The sequence below is a fragment of the Diceros bicornis genome, chromosome 23, assembly GCF_020826845.1.
Source record: "Diceros bicornis minor isolate mBicDic1 chromosome 23, mDicBic1.mat.cur, whole genome shotgun sequence".
Lineage (NCBI taxonomy): Eukaryota > Metazoa > Chordata > Mammalia > Perissodactyla > Rhinocerotidae > Diceros > Diceros bicornis.
Genome location: NC_080762.1, coordinates 2,804,615 through 2,823,699, shown reverse-complemented (window position 1 = coordinate 2,823,699; position 19,085 = coordinate 2,804,615).

The following is a 19,085-nucleotide window of genomic DNA, read 5'->3' as shown; positions in this document are numbered from 1 at the left end:
TAATCATCAGGGAAATGCAAATTAAAACCCCAATGAGACAGCACCTCACACTTGTTAGCAAGGCTATTATCAAAAAGACAAGAGATAATTGTTGGCGAGGATGTGGAGATAATTGTACACTGTTGGTGGGTATGTAAATTGGAATAACCATTATGGAAAACAGTATGGAGTTTCCTCAAAGAATTAAAAACAGAACTACCATATGATCCAGCATTCTGACTTCTGGGTATATATATCCAAAGGAAATGAATTCAGTATCTCGAAGAGATATCTGCGCTCTCATGTTCATTGCAGATTATTCACAATAGCCAAAACAGGAAAAAACCTAAATGTCTGCTGATGGATGAATGGGTAAAGAAAATGTAGTACGTATACACAATGGAATATTATTCAGCCATAAAAAGAAGGAAATTCTGCCATTTGCAATAACATGGATTAACCTGGAGGACAGTATGCCAAGTGAAGCAAGCCAGACACAGAAAGACAAATACTGTGTGATGTCACTTATATGTGGAATCTGAAGAAGTCTGAGTCACAGAATCAGAGACTGGAATGGTGGTTGCCAGGGGCTAGGGGTGGAGAAAACGGGGAGATATTGGTCAAAGAGTACAAACTTTCAGTTACAAGATGAATAAGTTTTTGGGATCTAATGTACAGCTTGGTGATTATAGTTAATAATACTGTATTGTATATTTGAAATTTACCAAGAGAGTAGAACTTAAGTGTTCTCACCACACACACACAGTCACACACACAGTCACACACACAGTCACAATATGAGGTAATGGATATGTTAATTAACTTGGTTGTACTAATCATTTCACAATGTATACTAAATCATCGTGTTGTACACCTTAAAAATATGACATTGCACAACCTAAATATGTACAATTTTTATTTATTGTATCTGAATAAAGCTGGAAAAAATCATTCTTTTAATTTTTGCTTTTAAAAAATATGGTGATATTACTAATAGACTAAAAATCTCAACTAAATGTTACTTGAGCTCTTCACTCTATTCTCTCACAGCAACTTAAAAATGTTTTTTGGAAAAATTCCCTGAAAATGCTCTCTAGGCTGGAATAGTTTCACAAACAGTTTCATGTTTATACTCACCTTGTAAATCCAGCACCCCGGGCGGATGCCGGGCTGGTTACCAGTGAATTAATCTGGTCAGCTGCTTCTTGCTGCTATTTTAAGATCACTACGCAGTGTGTACCTTTTAGAAAATCTCCCTAGTGTGGTGTCACAGAAAAGTTGATTATACTTCCCTGTAAAGAAGGGTTGGGTGAGCCTCTGACCCTTCAATCATGCCTTTGACCATATTTTATTTCATTGTGAATGGAGAGTACCACGCAGAGGAATATCTGACGCTCTCTGGTTGGTCCCTTTCTAAATAAAGGATCAAGTCATTCACAGGTCAGGACGTACTCTCAGCTCTTGGCACTTCCATTACTTCAGACTCATTGTGAAGCTATTTTTGAAATATTTCATCTTCTGCTAATTTTTAATGAGCAGAAAACGCAAAACAAAACATACTAAAATAAACACAGCAGCTCTTTACGTGGCCTTCACTAGGGTGGGACTCGCATAGGGATCTGTTTCTGTAAAACTTGATTTTACTACATTCTCTGCTTCTGGAGCAAATTCTGGAGCTGAGGCTTCAGTTCACACGTACACATATTTATGACTTCCCCATCTCTCAGTCTAAAATCTCACCGACAACTTCTATTCCCTTTTCGTGTTTATTTTTTTCCTTTCTTGATATGGTAGGATTCCCTGGATATTTCTGTGCTTGCAATCATTAGAGAAAAAAAAGGAAAACACTCTATAGAAGGCAAATCAAGGGGCCGGATAGTTCGGAAGTCACCAGTAACCTGGAAATAGCTACACACTTCTTAGCACACTTGTAGTAACGAAAAGCAATTTTTGTCATTAACTTGGATTTACTAACTTCTCAAAATTATCATGGATGTAAAAGTGGCTCTAATCTGCTGATGTTCTGTGGTGCTCTACAAAATTGTTTTTATGTAAAAGTGGATGAGACATAATCCTTTTCCTACCTTAGATATTATTTTTTAGCCATAGCCAAATTTTTCTAGTTAAGTCAATTAAAAAATATTAGAAATACAAATCCGTTGCCATTGTCCTAAGATAGAGCAAAACCGTGTTTTCCAAGGTGCGATTTATAATTATATGTGCAACATCTCATTGTCTCCTTGGCTGCTGCCCAACCACAGTCAATCCGTTTTTCTGAAGGGTCTATTCTGTGTGACACACAGCTGCTTCAGTGTTTATCCTGCCTCTCCTGCTAAAGAGAGTGACCTTGAGATCCACACCAGTTAGGGTAAGGGTAATACAGTTAGTAACTTTTCACCTTTGGTGGGTCTCAGTGACATGAGGACCAGCCCCTTCTCTCAATGACTCTGTTTCCCGTCCCTTCCTGGATCTGGCTGTCACATTGCCACTTACATTCTTGTTAAATTTTTATTTTGTTTATTTATTGTTCCCCCAAAGCCCCAGTAGACAGTTGTAGGTCATAGCTGCACATCCTCCTAGTTGCTGTGTGTGGGACTCGGCCTCAGCATGGCCAGAGAAGCAGTGTGTCGGTGCATGCCCGGGATCTGAACCCGGGCCGCCAGTAGCGGAGCGCGCACACCTAACCGCTAAGCCACGGGGCCGGCCCGCCACTTACATTCTTCACTGTGATTTCCTTTTTTCATTTTGGTGTGGCAATTTATTTCCTTAGTAAAAACAACAAAAACAGTTGTATATGAGGATACAAGATATCATTTGGTTAAAAAAAGCCACTATTGCTTTTGTCTTTTCATTATCTTTCATCCTTTTACTAAACTTCAAGCAAAATTTACTTTGGTGTATTGAAGAACATCCTACAAATATATATGATGTATATATACTGGCCTAGTAAGTTCAAACCTATTAAGTAATGATCATCGTCATAAATCCTGTACAATATTTGCTTTTCATCGTTTATTTATATTTTGTCATCTGTAGCGTCTGGTTCTCAATTCAAAGAACACACATCTATTTATGCACCGTTTTTGTTTATTGATACTTCTTTTCCACTTCCGGTCTACAACTCTTAAATGTATGTTTGTTTATATTTGCTTATTCAATCATATAAAGGATAATCACACAGAGAATTAGTCCCTGGTCATTGTCTTTATGTATTTCTAATACGTAATTGTGAGGGGTTATTTGGTGTACTTATTCTTCTGTATCTAAAATCATGAGTGTCAAACTGCTCTATCCACCAAAGAAATTCTTTTGAACTCAAAAATACACACAGATTGACCACATGTTTTGAGGATTCAATTTTAAAGTACAGCTAGGTCACACTGAGCTCCACAAAATGAGGGGCCTTTTCTTAATAAATTTGTGCAAATCATTGAAATATTCTACGAGTTCATTATCTTGACTAAATAATTATTTCTATGCCTTTCCTTGATGTCTAAAAGACAGCTAAAAGCATAATGAACCTTTAGAAAGCCTATTTTTCACCTTTCGTTTTGGTAATTTTTGTTAGCTAAGAGATTTGGTGTAGGCATATATTTGTCAAAATATTTTTTATAAAATCATGATTTTTCTGATTATAAAAAAATGCAATTTCATTGTAAACATTTATAAAATTAGAAAAATATAAAGAAGATAAAAATCATCCATATTTTCACCAGAAAGCAAATCACAATTATCTTAAAAATGCATATCTATAAACAAGCAGTTTTAATGCAATTGCGATCACATCTGTTTAACTTGTTTTCTCTTAGTGGTATAGAATGTGGTCTTTGATGAAACAGCCATCATATGAGTTTTCCATAACATATTTATTAAGCAACAACTGTCCACCCCCCCGACTCCCCCCCATCCTTCTCCTATGCCCCCACCCCGCTTCTTGGACATTTATTTTGTTTTCACATTTTTCACCGTTATGTACAATGATGCAACAAACATCCCTGAAAATAAATATTCCTGTGGTTTTCTGGTAACTGCTTTACACACATCATTTGGAGTTAAATCACTGAGTCAAGATTTGCGTTTCCTCCCACACTCTGCCTCCTCTTAGGCGATTTAGTGCTTTGGCTTGCGCTAATTTCCTTCTATACAGCAAAAAAGTCATCTGGAAAACTAATTTACAAACAGTATTGTTAGCTTATCATGTTTTCCCTTTCCTCTTCCTTGCTCAGTTGTCTTAGGCCAATTCAGGGAAACAGACCTCAGAGACAGGGCTATTTGCGGGAGGGTTACTGGAGCATGCTCTCAGCAACACCGCTGCGATGGAGTGAGGGAAGTGAGTTTGAGCAGGAGAGGAGCTGAGATGCGCTAACAACAGTCTTCAGCCATCCCAAGAGAAGCTTGGAGGGCTCCTCAGAATTTTCCTGCGTTGAGGCAGGTCTTTGTACCCCGTTCACTGCCCCCACCACTGACTGGCCCTTAGATGGAGGTGGGCTGCCCCAGAGAGGCAGAGCCTTGGGAACACACTCAGCAGACGGGTGGGAGGAGTGCCTCCTAACAAAGTGGGGTCTGGGGGGTGGACCACTGGGTGTTCAGTGCCTCTGCCCCATGGATTTTGCATTATCAACCAAGAAGAGAGGTGGTGTAAGTCAAAAGAAATGACTCTCCATGGGGAGAATTTTAGTCTTGCCTGGCATCTAAGTTGGAAGATGTGTTTGAGCAGGTTCTTCCTCAAATCTCTTCCACATCTTTCTCAGAATCTTGCTCTAGAGTTCAAAATAACATTTGCTTGTGATGTGTGAAAGAGGCACCTAGAGGCATTTATTGACAAAGCAATGACATTAAACACTACTTATTTTATATACCAATGTCACCAGTTTAAGAGTTTACTGCATGAACAAGTCCCACTGTGAAAATAATTGTTACTGAATATATAACAAAATCACTTACTATATTTTGACCATTAAATCAAAATTTGACAATTAAAAAAAATTATGTGAATTCCTGATGAATCCTCCTCCCCTAATAGTATACTTGTAATTCTTCACTAAATATTTATTGGCTGGGGAGTTTGGTTTGGGGACAGTTTTATTGCTGTTGTACATGGTTGTACTTGGTGAATATCCAGATTGTGTCTATTCTCTAAGGTGAAAATTCAGCTTCATATAACAACACTAAAACACTTAATGGAAGCCCAGTTCTTTGTTGCCGTATTTTGTAAGTGCGGAGATGAGGGTAAATATGGTGAGAGTCATCTAGAGTAGGTTCTATTCTGTCTCTCCCACGGAATGTGGCTATGAATCCTGAACGGATGCATAGAGCAGGTATTTGAGGACTCTAAAAAATAAGCAGTAGCAGATGTGGTGGGGAAGAAGACCAGAATTTGAAGCACCACTAAACTGGTGGTGAGTTCACCATGTTTTCCGTGAATCCTCTGGCTTAGATCCAAGGCAGACAAGATCTGTGAGTGCACATTGAGGTGGAGAGCAGGAGCTCCAGAAGTTGTCTGGGTCGGACTCTAGGAGAAGGAAAGTGGTCTCCTGCTCGTGACAAGGGTGGCAGTGAAGCTTCACAGTTGCCTGAAACTCTGAGGGAAGGGAACTTTCGTCTTCGATTGCAGGAGATATGGTCCCAAGAGGGAAGGGTGAACTCTTGTTGCTGTTTTTCCTCCCCCCACTTGGTCCAGGTGTAGATGCAGTCACAGGAAGTGAGTGGCAGAGAGTGGTAAACAAAGCTGCCATTTTTTGCTGGAAGACTGGAAAGGGGAGCTTTAGGGAATCCGAAAGTAGGGGGGAGATGGCACAGAGGGAGGAGTTTGGGAAAGGAACTCCATAGAGTTGTTTACGAATTTCTGAGCTCCCTCCCAAGAAACTGCCAAGTTGAGATCCAAAGTGATCACCCCATGTGCTCTCCCAACCAAAATGTATGACAGTTCCAGTTGTTCTCCATCCTCACCAACACTTGCTATTGTCAATCTTTTTAATTTTAGTCATTCCAGCGTGTACAGGTAGTGACCTCTCATTGTAACTAATTTACATTTCCCTAATGACTGATGACGTTGAACATATTTTATGTGCTTTTTGGCCATTCATATGTCTTCTTTTTGTGTGTGTGTGTGTGGAAGATTAGCCCTGAGCTAACATCTGATGCCAATCCTCCTCTTTTTGCTGAGGAATATTGGCCCTGGGCTAACATCCGTGCCCATTTTCCTCTACTTTATATGTGGGATGCCTGCCACAGCATGGCTTGATGAGCAGTGTGTAGGTCCACGCCCGGGGTCCAAACCCATGAACCCTGGGCCACCAAAGTGGAGCGTGAGCACTTAACCCCTACGCCACCAAGCCGGTCTCTCATATGTCTTCTTTAGTGAAGTATCTGTCTGTTCAGATGGTTCATGCTCTTGCTATTAAGGCTTCTCACTATGAGGGTTCTTTATGTATTCTGAATACAAGTGCTTTGTCAGACATATGTAATGTGAAATTTTCTCCCAGTGTGTGGCTTACCTTTTCACTTTCTCAACAATGTTTTTGAAAGAGCAGACTATTTATAGGTGAAGAAATATAATTTGTCATGTTTTTTTTCCTTTTTGTGTTCTATCTAGTAAATCTTTGCCTAACAAAAGATGGTGAAACTTTTGTTTCTTCTTTAAATTTTATAGTTTTAGCATTTACAGTTACATCTGTGATCCATTTCAAAGAAATTTTTATTTGTGATGTGAAATGAGTTGAGGCTCAGTTCTTTTCTCATATGAATATCCAATTGTTCTAGCACCATTTGTTGAAATGACTACTCTTTCTTCATGGAATTACTTTGGAACTTTTGTTGAAAATCAACTGACCGTGGATGTATGGGTCTATTTATGGACCATATTCCTTTCCATGAATCTTTGTGTCTGTCCTTAAGCCAACACTATACTGTCTTAATCACTGTAGTTTTATAGTGAGTCACGAAATCAGAGAGTAGGTGCTTAAAATGTGTTCTTGTTTTTTAAAAAAATTTAGTTTAGGCTATTTTAAGTCCTCAGCATTTCTATTTAAATCTCAGAACCAGCTTGTCTATTTTTATCATAAAGCTCTCTGCAATTTGATTGCCATTGCGTTGAACTGTATACCTTTTAAGAAAGAATTGGCCTCTTACCAACCTTGAATTTTCCAATCTATGGACATAGTATATGTCTCCATTTAGTTAATTCTTCATTAATTTATTGCAGCAATGTTTTATAGTTTTGCTTGTACAGGTCTGGCACATATTTTATTAAATTTATCACCAGAAATTGCATGTTTTTTGATGCTAGTATAATGGCGTTTGAAAACTTTTATTTTGCAATTGTATCTTAGTAATTAGGAACACAAACAATTCTTTTTTTTTTTTTTTGTGAGGAAGATCAGCCCTGAGCTAACATCCATGCTAATCCTCCTCTTTTTGCTGAGGAAGACTGGCTCTGAGCTAACATCTATTGCCAATCCTCCTCCTTTTTTTTTCCCCCCACCAAAACCCCAGCAGATAGTTGCCAAAGCCCCAGCAGATAGTTGCACGTCATAGTTGCACATCCTTCTAGTTGGTGTATGTGGGACGCGGCCTCAGCATGGCCGGAGAAGCGCTGCCCGGTGCGCGCCCGGGATCCGAACCCGGGCCACCGGTATCGGAGCGCAGGCACTTAACCGCTAAGCCACGGGGCCGGCCCCAAACAATTCTTATATAGTGACTATATCCAGCTGCCTTGATAAATTCACTTATTAATTTTATAGACTTTTTTTGTAGATTCCTTAGGATTTTCTGTGTTTATGATCATGTCATCTGTGAGCAAAGATATTTTAATTTTACCTTTCTCTTTCCAACATGCATGCGTTTTATTTCTTTTTCTTCTGTTATTGAACTGGTTTGGACTTCCAGTACAATGTTGAATAGAAATGCTGAAAACAGACATCATTTCTCGTGCCCAGTTATAGGTGGGGAGCATTTAATATTTCAACATTAAGTATGTTAGTGCACTACTTTCAGAAATACCTCTCATCAGATTGAGAAAGTTCCTTTCTACTCCTGGTTCACTGAGAATTTTTATCATGAAAAGGAATGTTGGTTTTTGTACAATGGAGATCATACAGATTTTCTCACTTATTCTGTTTATGTGTTGAATTACATTTATTGATTTTTCAAATGTTATTAACCTTGAAATCCTGCAATAAACTCTATTTAGTCATGATGTGTTATCCTTTTTATATAATGCTGCAAATTTGGTAATGTCAATTTGGTAGTGTTCTGTTATGAATATTTGCAACTACATTCATGAGGAGATTGGTCTGTAGTTTTATTTTTCTTTAAGAATATTTTGGTAATCCCTTTGCCTGGTTTTGGTGTCAGAGAAATGCTAATCTTCTAAAATGAATTGAGAAGTTTTCCATCCTGCTCTATTTTCTGAACAAATTTATGTAATATTGGTATTATTTATTTCTTAAATATTTGATATAATGAGGCCTAAAGTTTCCTTTGTGAGCAGAATATAATTACAATTTCAGTTAATTTAATAGAATAAGGACTGTTCAGATTGTGTATTTCTTGTTTTGTCAGTTTTAATAATTTTTTTTAGGAATTTTTCTATTTCATCTAAATAAACTTATGCATAACATTCCACTATTATCCTTTTAATGTCTGTGAAACATATAATGATGCTCCTCTTTTATTCATAGTATTGATAATTTGTATTTTCTTTTTTTCTTGATAAGTCTAACTAGATATTTATCAACTATATTAATTTTTTTTAAGAAACTGGCTTTGATTTCATTATTTCCTATTTCATTGATTGTTTTGCTCATGTATTTATTTTTTCCTTTTCTCTAGTTTTAACTGGCTCGTCTTTTTTCTAGTAGCTTATAGTGGAAGCTTAGATTGTGAATGGTAGAACTTTTTTCTTTTCTAATGTAAACACTTGAAACTATACGTTTTCCTCTAAGCACTGTTTTAGCTGAACCAGATAAACATTGATATGCTGTGCTTTCATTATCATTTAGTTCAAAATATTTTATAATCTCCTTTCTGATTTTTTGCTTGACTCTGGGTTATTTAGAAGTGGGTTTAATTTCTAAATATTTGAGATTTTCCATGTATTCTCTTCTTTTGATAGGTAACTTAATTCCGTTTTGGTCAGAGAACATAATTCTGTTTCTATTTCAATTATTTAAAATTCTGCATAATGGCCCAACATTTATACTTATGGCTCAACAATGGCAGAAAACACCATCATTCAAATGCACATGGAACATTCTCTAGGAATGTGTTTTCTGTCGTTGTTGGATGAAGTGTTCTCTTGTGTCACTTAGGGTTTCATGATGTGCCATGGGGACATTTGCAGAAGTGCTTCAGGGCTATTTTGGTGAAAGATTGATAGATGACTGTGTTAGAGACTGGTAGTTGTCCTCCAAATCTATTTTCACCTAATTCTATAGAATCTTTATTTTGGTGTGTGGCTGCCCAGCTAAATATTACATTTCTAGTTTTTCTCTGCAGTGAGATGTGGCCATGTGATTACACTCTGGCCAATGCGTTGTGAGTGGTAGTAGTGTGGGCCACCTCTGGGTCTTGCCCTTCTATTCTGCTGTGTAGACTGTGGATGTGGTGGTAAGCCATCTCGTACCATGTGGATGTGAGCAGAGCCTTAGGGATGGCAGAACGATAAGATACAAAGAGCCTGGGTTCCTGACCATAACAGCCCTGGACTGCCTATAACCAGGAGAGACAAACTTCTTTCTAGTTTAATCTATTGTTATTTCAGCAGCAGATCCTTTATCATAATTAATAGAGTAGGGCTCTGTTCACCCCACCAGGTTCAACCAAAAATGCTCTACATCAATCTTATTTAGGTACTGAGCTTACAGATAAGAGCTTTTCTGAAGAAATGGTTTTGTTGCTTAAAAACAAGTTTGAAGATGAGGTGTATTCTCCACACCCCACCCCGGGGCTTTACTTTCTCTGGGTACACAAATGCCTGTGTGCATGCACAAACACACACACACACACACATACACACACACACACACTCATTTTACTTCTCTGACTCATTCCAGGAAGAACTTGAGACGATTTGAATGTGTCAGAGTGTAGCACAAATGAGTCCTGGTCAGCGGTCCCTTGCCCATTTATTAGTAGCCCAGGCCCATACTTACTAGCACAGCTTCAGCCCCTGAAAAATATTGGTTATTTCTGGATTCATATAAGGGTGGCTCTATTTTCACTAAGTCCATCTAAAATACAATGTGTATTCTCAGTTTTTAGACCAAAGTCTTTCTTTGTTACGTCAGGAAATATTTTTTCTATTATTTCTTTGAATATTTAGTCTCATCCTGCTCTCATTCTGGAATTCCTATTATAGGTTGATTGGTTCCTTTTTTTGTGTGTGAGGAAGATCAGCCCTGAGCTAACATCCATGCTAATCCTCCTCTTTTTGCTGAGGAAGACCGGCTCTGGCTAACATCTATTGCCAATCCTCCTCCTTTTTTGTTTTTCCCCCAAAGCCCCAGTAGATAGTTGTATGTCATAGCTGCACATCCTTCTAGTTGCTGTATGTGGAACGCGGCCTCAGCGTGGCCGGAGAAGCGGTGCGTCGGTGCGAGCCCGGGATCCGAACCCGGGCCGCCAGCAGCAGAGCGTGCGCACTTAACCGCTAAGCCACGGGGCGGGCCCTGATTGGTTCTTTGGATCTGGCCTCATATATATATTTTCAGTCTCTTTATCCTTGTGGTCTGAGTTCTAGAAGAATTTCTCTAGTTTGTCTTTTAAGTCCCAAATTCAGTTTTAGCTGTGTCTAATTTGCTGTTTAAGGCCTCCTTTGTGATAACTTTGAGAATAAAACAATTGAGGATTAAATGAATTAATATATATGAAGCAACCAGCCTGATAAGCATCAGCTTTCTTTCCCTATGGAGTTTGCTTTTTAGCTTTCCTATCTTCTTTCTCAGTGTCCATTAGTTTCCATGGTTAGCATTCTTTTTGTCTGTCAGTTTTACTCAGTTATAAGACTTTTTTAAAGTTTTCTAAGAATCATATAATAAATAAAAAACAGTAAAGATCTGAGTGGAGTGCTAAGATGAAATCCATGGTAACTTGCTGGTCTTTCTCTTACTTTTTTAGATATGGGCGCATCTGGTTCGTAATATTCTAAACAACAATGCTCTCACTACTACTATTGCAAACTAAAACTACTTAGCACGTGTCAGGCATTGATGTGCTACATATAAGAGTTTATTTAATCCTTACAATAATATGATAAGGTAGGTACCATTATTATTCTCATTTCACAGAATATATAACTAAAGTACCATTTTTAAACCTCGTTCTTTTAATCGATATTATTTTTAAAAAACCAACAATTGAGAATTGGTCTTAAATTAATAGTAAAGTTAGTTAATATTGGGGAATATTTTTAGGACAATAACTCTAGCTAAAACGAACTTCACTATGAACAATGCTTTTTTCCTTTCTGCATGTAACACGGATCAATGTTCCTCACAGGCTTGAGGCTAAGAACCCGGAATCTAATAGCAACTTGAGTGTTGGAGTTGCATCAAGATTTTTCGTTGTACTAAATTCCTTACACTGTCTTAGTTCAAGCCCTAAGCTTCTTTAGCTTAAATTGTTGTAGTTGATTTCTAACTGAGCACTAGGCTTCAATCCCTCCCTCATCTATGTCATCCTCCACACCCACTGCTAGAATTATTTTCATCATTTACTTGCTTGATTAAAAAAAATAGTGGCTGCTCCATAACAACAGATCTTATTCTATGCTCCTAAAAATTGAATCTTGGCCTTGCTTCCCTCTCTACTGCTGCCTCCTTTAATTGACAGTAACTAACCCAAAGGCCCTTATCCACTCACACAAATATACTCACTATTCATGCCTTTGCTGCTGAATGAATTTGCCACTCTTGACCACGTGCAACTGATAACGCTATGCTTTTCTTTTCACTCGGAGGAAAATAAGTGTAATAATAATCTTACTATTTACTGTTAGTCGAGGGCTCGTGTTGCGCCAGGATGAGCGCTGAACCCTTTGAATGCGTCTATTTTATGGGTGGAAGGGCTGAGGTTCAGAGAAGCAGCTTGCCCGGCGTCAGACATTTGGTAAGTGGGGCCGCTGGGATCTGAATTCAGGGCATTCTAACCGCATGCTTGTGTTCTTCGAGTTCCTAGCTGTGACCTCTCTTGCTTCCTGCTTATTCTCTACACTGAAGAACAAGAGGGATCGAACAGACACTGCAAACCTAACATATGCGCCCTGTTTCCAGGAGGTAATGAGATGCATTGCATCTGGGAAGCTCTGTCGGAGGAATGTGAATGTTTTACTGTCCCTTAGTCTGCAGGTAATTGAAAGATCTCTTGAGTCTAGAGCTGGGCAGTATGTTTGCTGGTATTGGTAAGCAAAAGGGGGAGTATTTTCCTTTTCCCTTTGGTTAAAGATCAATGCGCTTCTTTCGTGTTTTCTTTTTATTTGCTGATAAAGGAGAAGAATAAGAGGATAACAGATGTGAACACTGAATCATGTTGCTTAACATCACAGAGTGACGTAAAAACATGGTTTGCTTTATCCACACAGATGTGGTTTCATAAAATAATCATGAATGGTCTTTTTGTTTCACTTGCAGAATAACTATGCTTGAAACTGGAGTTTACTTTCTGGAAAGGTCACTTTGATGTCCGATGGGTCTCTTTGGGCATTGATGATTGTCACCTCCTGATCAGTGTCGTACAGGTTGAGATACATTTAGTACAGGTTGAGATACATTTAACTTGATTTTGCTTTAAAGGAAAATATTTAACGGAATAAGGTAGTTGCCTAGAAATCAGAGTTGTGGTTACTTGCAGTAATTCGCTCTTAAGCCAACTGAATGCTGTTTTTAAAGTCTGTAGCTCATTCTTCTTTTCTTATGTTTTTCAGATATCAAGAAATAGGGATTTCCAGTTCACTTACTTATACCCAATAGTGGGTGAAGGAATTAATTCATTTAGCGTGTCCATGGTTGACACTAAATTAATAATTCAGGGTGGTTAAAATTTCAGCAGGTGCTGAATTGATCCAAAAAACAGCTTCAAGCTAGTGAATTGTTTGGAATGGCTGGTCCATCTTTAAACAGTAACTAATCACCAAAGGCTTGAAAAGGCCCATAACAAGCAATGGAAAGTTTGGGTATCAGAATGATAGTATAAAATACTTGAATTAATATACATTATATATTTTAAATAGTAATTATGTGGTGATAGTATAATATTTCATTATTTATGAGCTCATTCTCTACATTTTATGCAATAACTGTCTACTGTGTGATGATAAATAGCAGAACACTTTGTGTTATTTTTAAACTCATTATCCAAGAACATAACACAAAGTTGGGTCATTTTCTTTTAAATCCCTATACAAGATGAACTTTCAGTATGGATTTTGTTTCTGTGACACATATTTAAAAATCTAACATTTTTAAATCATAGAAGTATTGAAAGTATTTGAGATTTTTGAACCCAAACAAGGGATTTATTTTAATAAGTTTATTATCAGTCATCCGAAGCCATAATACTTGGTCCCTAGAGCCCTTCCACTGTATGGTGTGGTTATGTAGGATGCATGCAAGGAAAAGTAATATGTCAAATTGTCTGCAAAATTGTCAAATCTTGGTGGTGGGTGAGGACAGGTGGAAAATTAATCATCCTTGTTGGGATAGTGGTATGTCATGGTGTATGGGCCAACCGTTGCAAGTCACAGGGAAAGGGGCATAGCTTTTGGGATTGATCCATGTGAAATCTCAGTAAATCTCAGCCCAGATCAAATAGGGATAGCACAGGAATTAAGATAACTAACATTTATCAGTGGCAAATTATGTACCAGGCACAATTCTAAGTGTTTAAGGTGTATTAAATCATTAATCCTAACAAAAACTGTTTGAAATAGGTACCAGTATTAACTAGATACTAGTTGGTACAAGTGCTTTACAGACAGAGCAAACCGAGGCACGGAGCCGTGCAGGGGTTAAGTCACTTGCTACGTGTCTGGAAAGTGGTGGGGCCGGGATGGAACCCTGGCGGCTTGGCTACCCAATCAGCACTCTTAATACTTTATTAAATAAATGTCTCCCCTAGGACTTAGATTTAGATGTAAGTTATAGAAATAGCCTGTTTTCCTGACTTTTTCTTGGTTAAGATTGAAGCTTACTGCCAGTAAATGTCTAATTTATCTGGAATTTATATCTTAAGGTTATTCAAGCCCTAGAGTTTGTTTTATTATCCCAGTGGTCAGTCTAATGCTGAGTTTAAGTCATTTCTGAATTCAGCCCTCTTGTTTGTCTTTGTGAAGATACAGAGACTATTCTGTGGCTTTCTTAGGTTTGCTCCTGAGTCCTCTGTGACGTCTCTCCTACCTGTCTCCTCTTTCCGTGCTCACAGGCACTACTCCAGATTAGGGTCTCTTTCGCTTCCTCAATGATAGTCCTAACTCTAGGCTCCATACTACTTATTTTCTACATTAATTTAAGCAATGTGCTGATCACAAAACCTACCAGTGTCTCTCTATTTCTCACTATATACACCCAAACCCCTTTATCTGATAGTCAAGGCCTTGGTGGTCTGGCTCTAACCACCTTTCTAGGCTTACCTAAAAATTCATAGTAATCATGGAAGCTGACGCTTATTGCCCACTCACTATGTTTCAAGCACTGTACTTGTTTCTGGTCATACAGAGATGAATACAACATGCTTTCTGCCTTTGTGAGCATCAGAGGGATTATCTCACTTAATTTTCATATGAAATCATATGAGGTGTGTACTATTATTAACTCCATTTTACTGAAGAGGAAACTGAGACTTGAAGAGTTTATATAACTTATTCAATGTCACAGAATTACTAAGTGAGAGAGCTGGGATTCACATCCTCACTTTAACGTTCAATGCTCTGTTCCTTGTCATCATATTTCTGACCCTAACCCATCTCTAACTACACTGGGCCACTCACTGCTCCTTTTCCCCCTCCCAGCTTTATTGAGATATAATTGACATACAACATTGCGTAACCCACTGCTCCTTTTATATGCCACACTTTTTGCACTGCATGGTCTTGTCTTATTGTCATTCCATCCTCCTTGAAAGGTTTTTCCAATTCTCTTGCCCATCTCTGTCTGTTGAATAATGATTGCCCTTCAAGGCTGTGGCTATAACTGACCTCTCCCACCACAGACCCAAGTTTCTATTTTGGTAAACTCACATAGTGCTATAGCCTTGAATTCTGGGTATGCAAACTATATCTCTACTACATCTTAATACTTCTTGAATTTTTAGATTTTCCTTTATATTCCTCAAAATGCCTAGTAAAAATTGGTGATCAATCAATATTTTCCATAAAGTTGTGCTCTTAGATTATTACTGTCCCTTCTTATCAGAAAGAAATAAGAAGGGGTTCTAGCTCATGGTTCTGTTTGGCTGTTTCAGGATTTAAAGGCTTGCCGTTAGCAGCCTCTTAGATCATGCTAATGGTTTGTTTGGCTATGTAGGTGTCAAGCTGTGCTTTATCAACAGTGCTAAGATTTTTCTTTTTAGCAATAAAAGCTTCTAATTATGTAACATAATAAAGACAGTTCTCAGAAAAGCTGACTCAGACTTTCCACCAAAGGGCTGTGCTGGGCACAGAAACACAAACATCAACTACATTGCAGCACAACTTCCATCCTTCTCTTGTGGTTTGACTTTTCTGATGATGTCTAAACTTACACAGGAAAGGAAACCCCACCTCATGTGGATGACGTGGAATGGAAAAGAAGCTCCACGGCTTTCCTGTCTGACCTTTTCCACACGTGCATTTGCTTTGAAGTCCTCCTAAGTTGGGTGCTATGTAAATACAAGTTATTATCAACATGCTTTTTTGAGTTTCCTTGAACAAAACACTCTCTCTCATGACATGCTGTGCATATTGACTTTGAATGAATATGAGTTTTGAATTTAGATTTAGAAGGCAGATAGCTGATTGAAATTCCTGTCTTTTCTTTGCCTTTAGTCTAGGATTGGGCTCAAGTATGAAGGGAATAAAACGTGGGAGAACCTTCCTGTTTGGCCACAAAATAACCGGGGATAAGAAGTTTATCTTACAGGCTCTAATTGAATGTGTTATTTTTCATTTTCATGAAAAATGGCCTCTGGTATTACTGGGCAGCTGCTAACCAGCTGTTTCATTTCTGTTGTGGTTCTTGTGAGCTCTCTGCTGTAGATTTATATACCACTTGGGATCCTGCAGGATGAAAGAATACTGGTAGGTTCAAGGTGGTGGTTGGGATTGTACTTTGTCTGTTTTTAGGTTTTTAGTATAATCCAACATGTTTAAAATGTTTTCTCTTAATTGCTCTTATGAGTATGTGAATGTTTGTTTAAGCCTGTCCAGAATGGCCTCCATGCTCAAGTGAGAGAAAATATTGAAAGAATTAACAGGCTAATTAAGACCATGTTCTCATTTCTCTCATTTGCCCTTCACTAGTCTGCCAAGCTTGTAGAATTGCCTCAGTTCTCCATTTAGCACTGAAGTTGGAGACTTGAACCTTGAAAGAAGAGACATTTATATGCCTAGGAATTTACACACAATAATAAACCTTATGTTCATGTAACAGAGGCTTCAGCCATTTCCTGCCTTCACTGGCCTGATGGCAGAGCTTCACCAACAAGAGAAAATCCTTTGATTTGTCACACTGAGTATGGCCTGGAGTCAGATAGATCAAGGAATTGTAAACCAAAGACATGTGGACAGTATATCAGTATTTCTATTCAGGATTCACAAGCTACGGAGTTTAGACGTAATGGAGTATGTTTATGTTATCATTTTTATGATTAGAAGGTTGAGGTTAAATTATATTAATAACTAACACGTAACGTTTACCATGTGCTATTTAAGTTTTCTAAATGTAGTAACTTACTAATCCTTTTGATAATTAGGTATTATTACCATCCTTGTTTTATAGATAGACTGACACAGAGAAATATTAAGAAATTTGCACATGATTATACAACTTGTAAGTGGCAGAGTCTGGGTTTGAATGCAGGCAGCCCAGCTCCTGCCCCGGCCTAGACAGCCTTGAGTTGTCGCAAGGAGTAAATGATTAAATAGATTCATGATCTCAGAGTTAGTCTAGTGGCAAGTGCCTCCATAATTCCTGTGTTTGGTTGACTTGCCCCAGACTGGCTGAACACCTTTTTGTGATTCCTGGGGAGCACTAGTGTGGGAGAGCAAAGCTTCCATCTAGAAGATCAGCTAAGTCAAGATGAGGACTCCACACAGGGCGTCTCGGGCGTCTCAGGCGTCTCAGACAATGTCAACCAAGTGCGGAGTGCATCGAGACTTACTACATCAGGCTCCAGTAAGTCAAAGTTCTCATAGGAACCTCCTTTTCTGAGACTAAGTGTAAAACTCTCATACATTCTCCTGTGAATTTATGCTAAATTTCAGAGCATTCAAAGGTTCTATCACCCTGATCTTCCCTTGAATTAACTAGATCAAACTGCCGAGCCCATCAAAACGGCTCCTGAAATAGTTTTTCTTGTTTGCTTTTGGATGGTTAGATGGATGAGTGGGGCAGTGAAAGAAAGAGACCTGGAGTACATAAGGTTTCAACTTGCCGTAGTTCACTGTGGCCACCAGGAGATAATGGCAAATTTTAATTGATTCACTCTTCACTCAAAACTTTGTCCTCTCCCAATCCTTGATGGACAGGCAGGGAAGAGGAGGTGTAGCCGCGAGTGCTATCTAGGTAGTTTTCCTTTTTCTCCTTGACCACAGTTGCCCCAAAATATGGAATAATTTAATCTCCATATTATTTTTGGTGAGAGGCCAGAAATATAAAGAGGAACAGAAACTAGAACAACAAACATACAGAAGGGAAAATGAAATTACTGAGTTAGCAACTGAGACCTGTGTAATGAGAGCTTAATATATAGGCTCCGTAGGCCATGTTGTTATAGAGTGCTTCCAGTCAGTATCTTAGAGCCAGGAACTAAAGCAGGAGAACTAGTAAATACTCTGCAAGTCAATACTTGCAGCTGAATGCAAAAGATCTATAATTTATACATTTAAGATGTATACATCTTACACTTGTCTTCAGAACATTGGTTTTCTTTGATTTAATGTACACTTGTATATTAACTGGAAGAAATCGTTAGGCTTTCACAATAGGTTTAAATAGCCAAAACAAGGTACTGAATGAATAAGATGACAGCTAATATGGGCTTTACATATAATAGACATGTTATAAATAATTGAAAAAATGTAGATGGACATAAATAGGTGGAGATGAACAGATGAAATGATGGTGCCAAACTCTGAGGTTCTATGTGGGGTGAGGCTTAGCCCTTCCGGGAAGGTAGAGGGAACAAGCGAAATGGTATCACCAATCACTGCAAGGAGAGGCTATTTGTCAGAACATAGGCTGCGATGCCCACCGAATGGAGTGAGTAGGTGGGGTAATACTTAAGGACTCAGGTTAAGCAGAAGCAAAATCCTTTCTAAGGTGTTATACTTGTCTGGGTTGAAGACAAGGACAGTTGGTGCTTAAGAAGTGGGTGAGAAGTGTTATCTAACCAAGCAGGTGTTTTGCTATCAGATCAAGAAATTAGGCAAGGCAACAGGACTGGCCCAGGCAGAGCAGTAGATGGGGCTGCCCTGGAGAGGTGAACAGGACTAAACAGCATTTCGAGCCAGAAAACCATTTTAATACAAGGATTCCGGGCTTTCACTAGATAACTCTCCAATGACTGGAAATTTCATGGAGTCCACAAAGCCATAAATATCACATATGAAAGGATAAATGTAAAATTTTGCACTTAGCGTAAGAGACTAATGACTTCAGTGGAGGAGGAGAGAGAGAACAAGCTCAACAGCACTGTGCACAAGACCAAAATAAAAAAAATAAAATGAAGCAGTGCATTAGGACTTTTTAAATTTAATCTTGACTCAGCCACAAATTAACTATGTGACTTTTGGCACAAAATCTTTTAGATTCTTAATTTCCTTTTCTGAGAAAGAGGATATTGGGATAAGGCCATCTTTGGGGTTCTATCTGGATTTAATTTTACAGTTCTATGGTTTAGAAGTTTCACTGAGG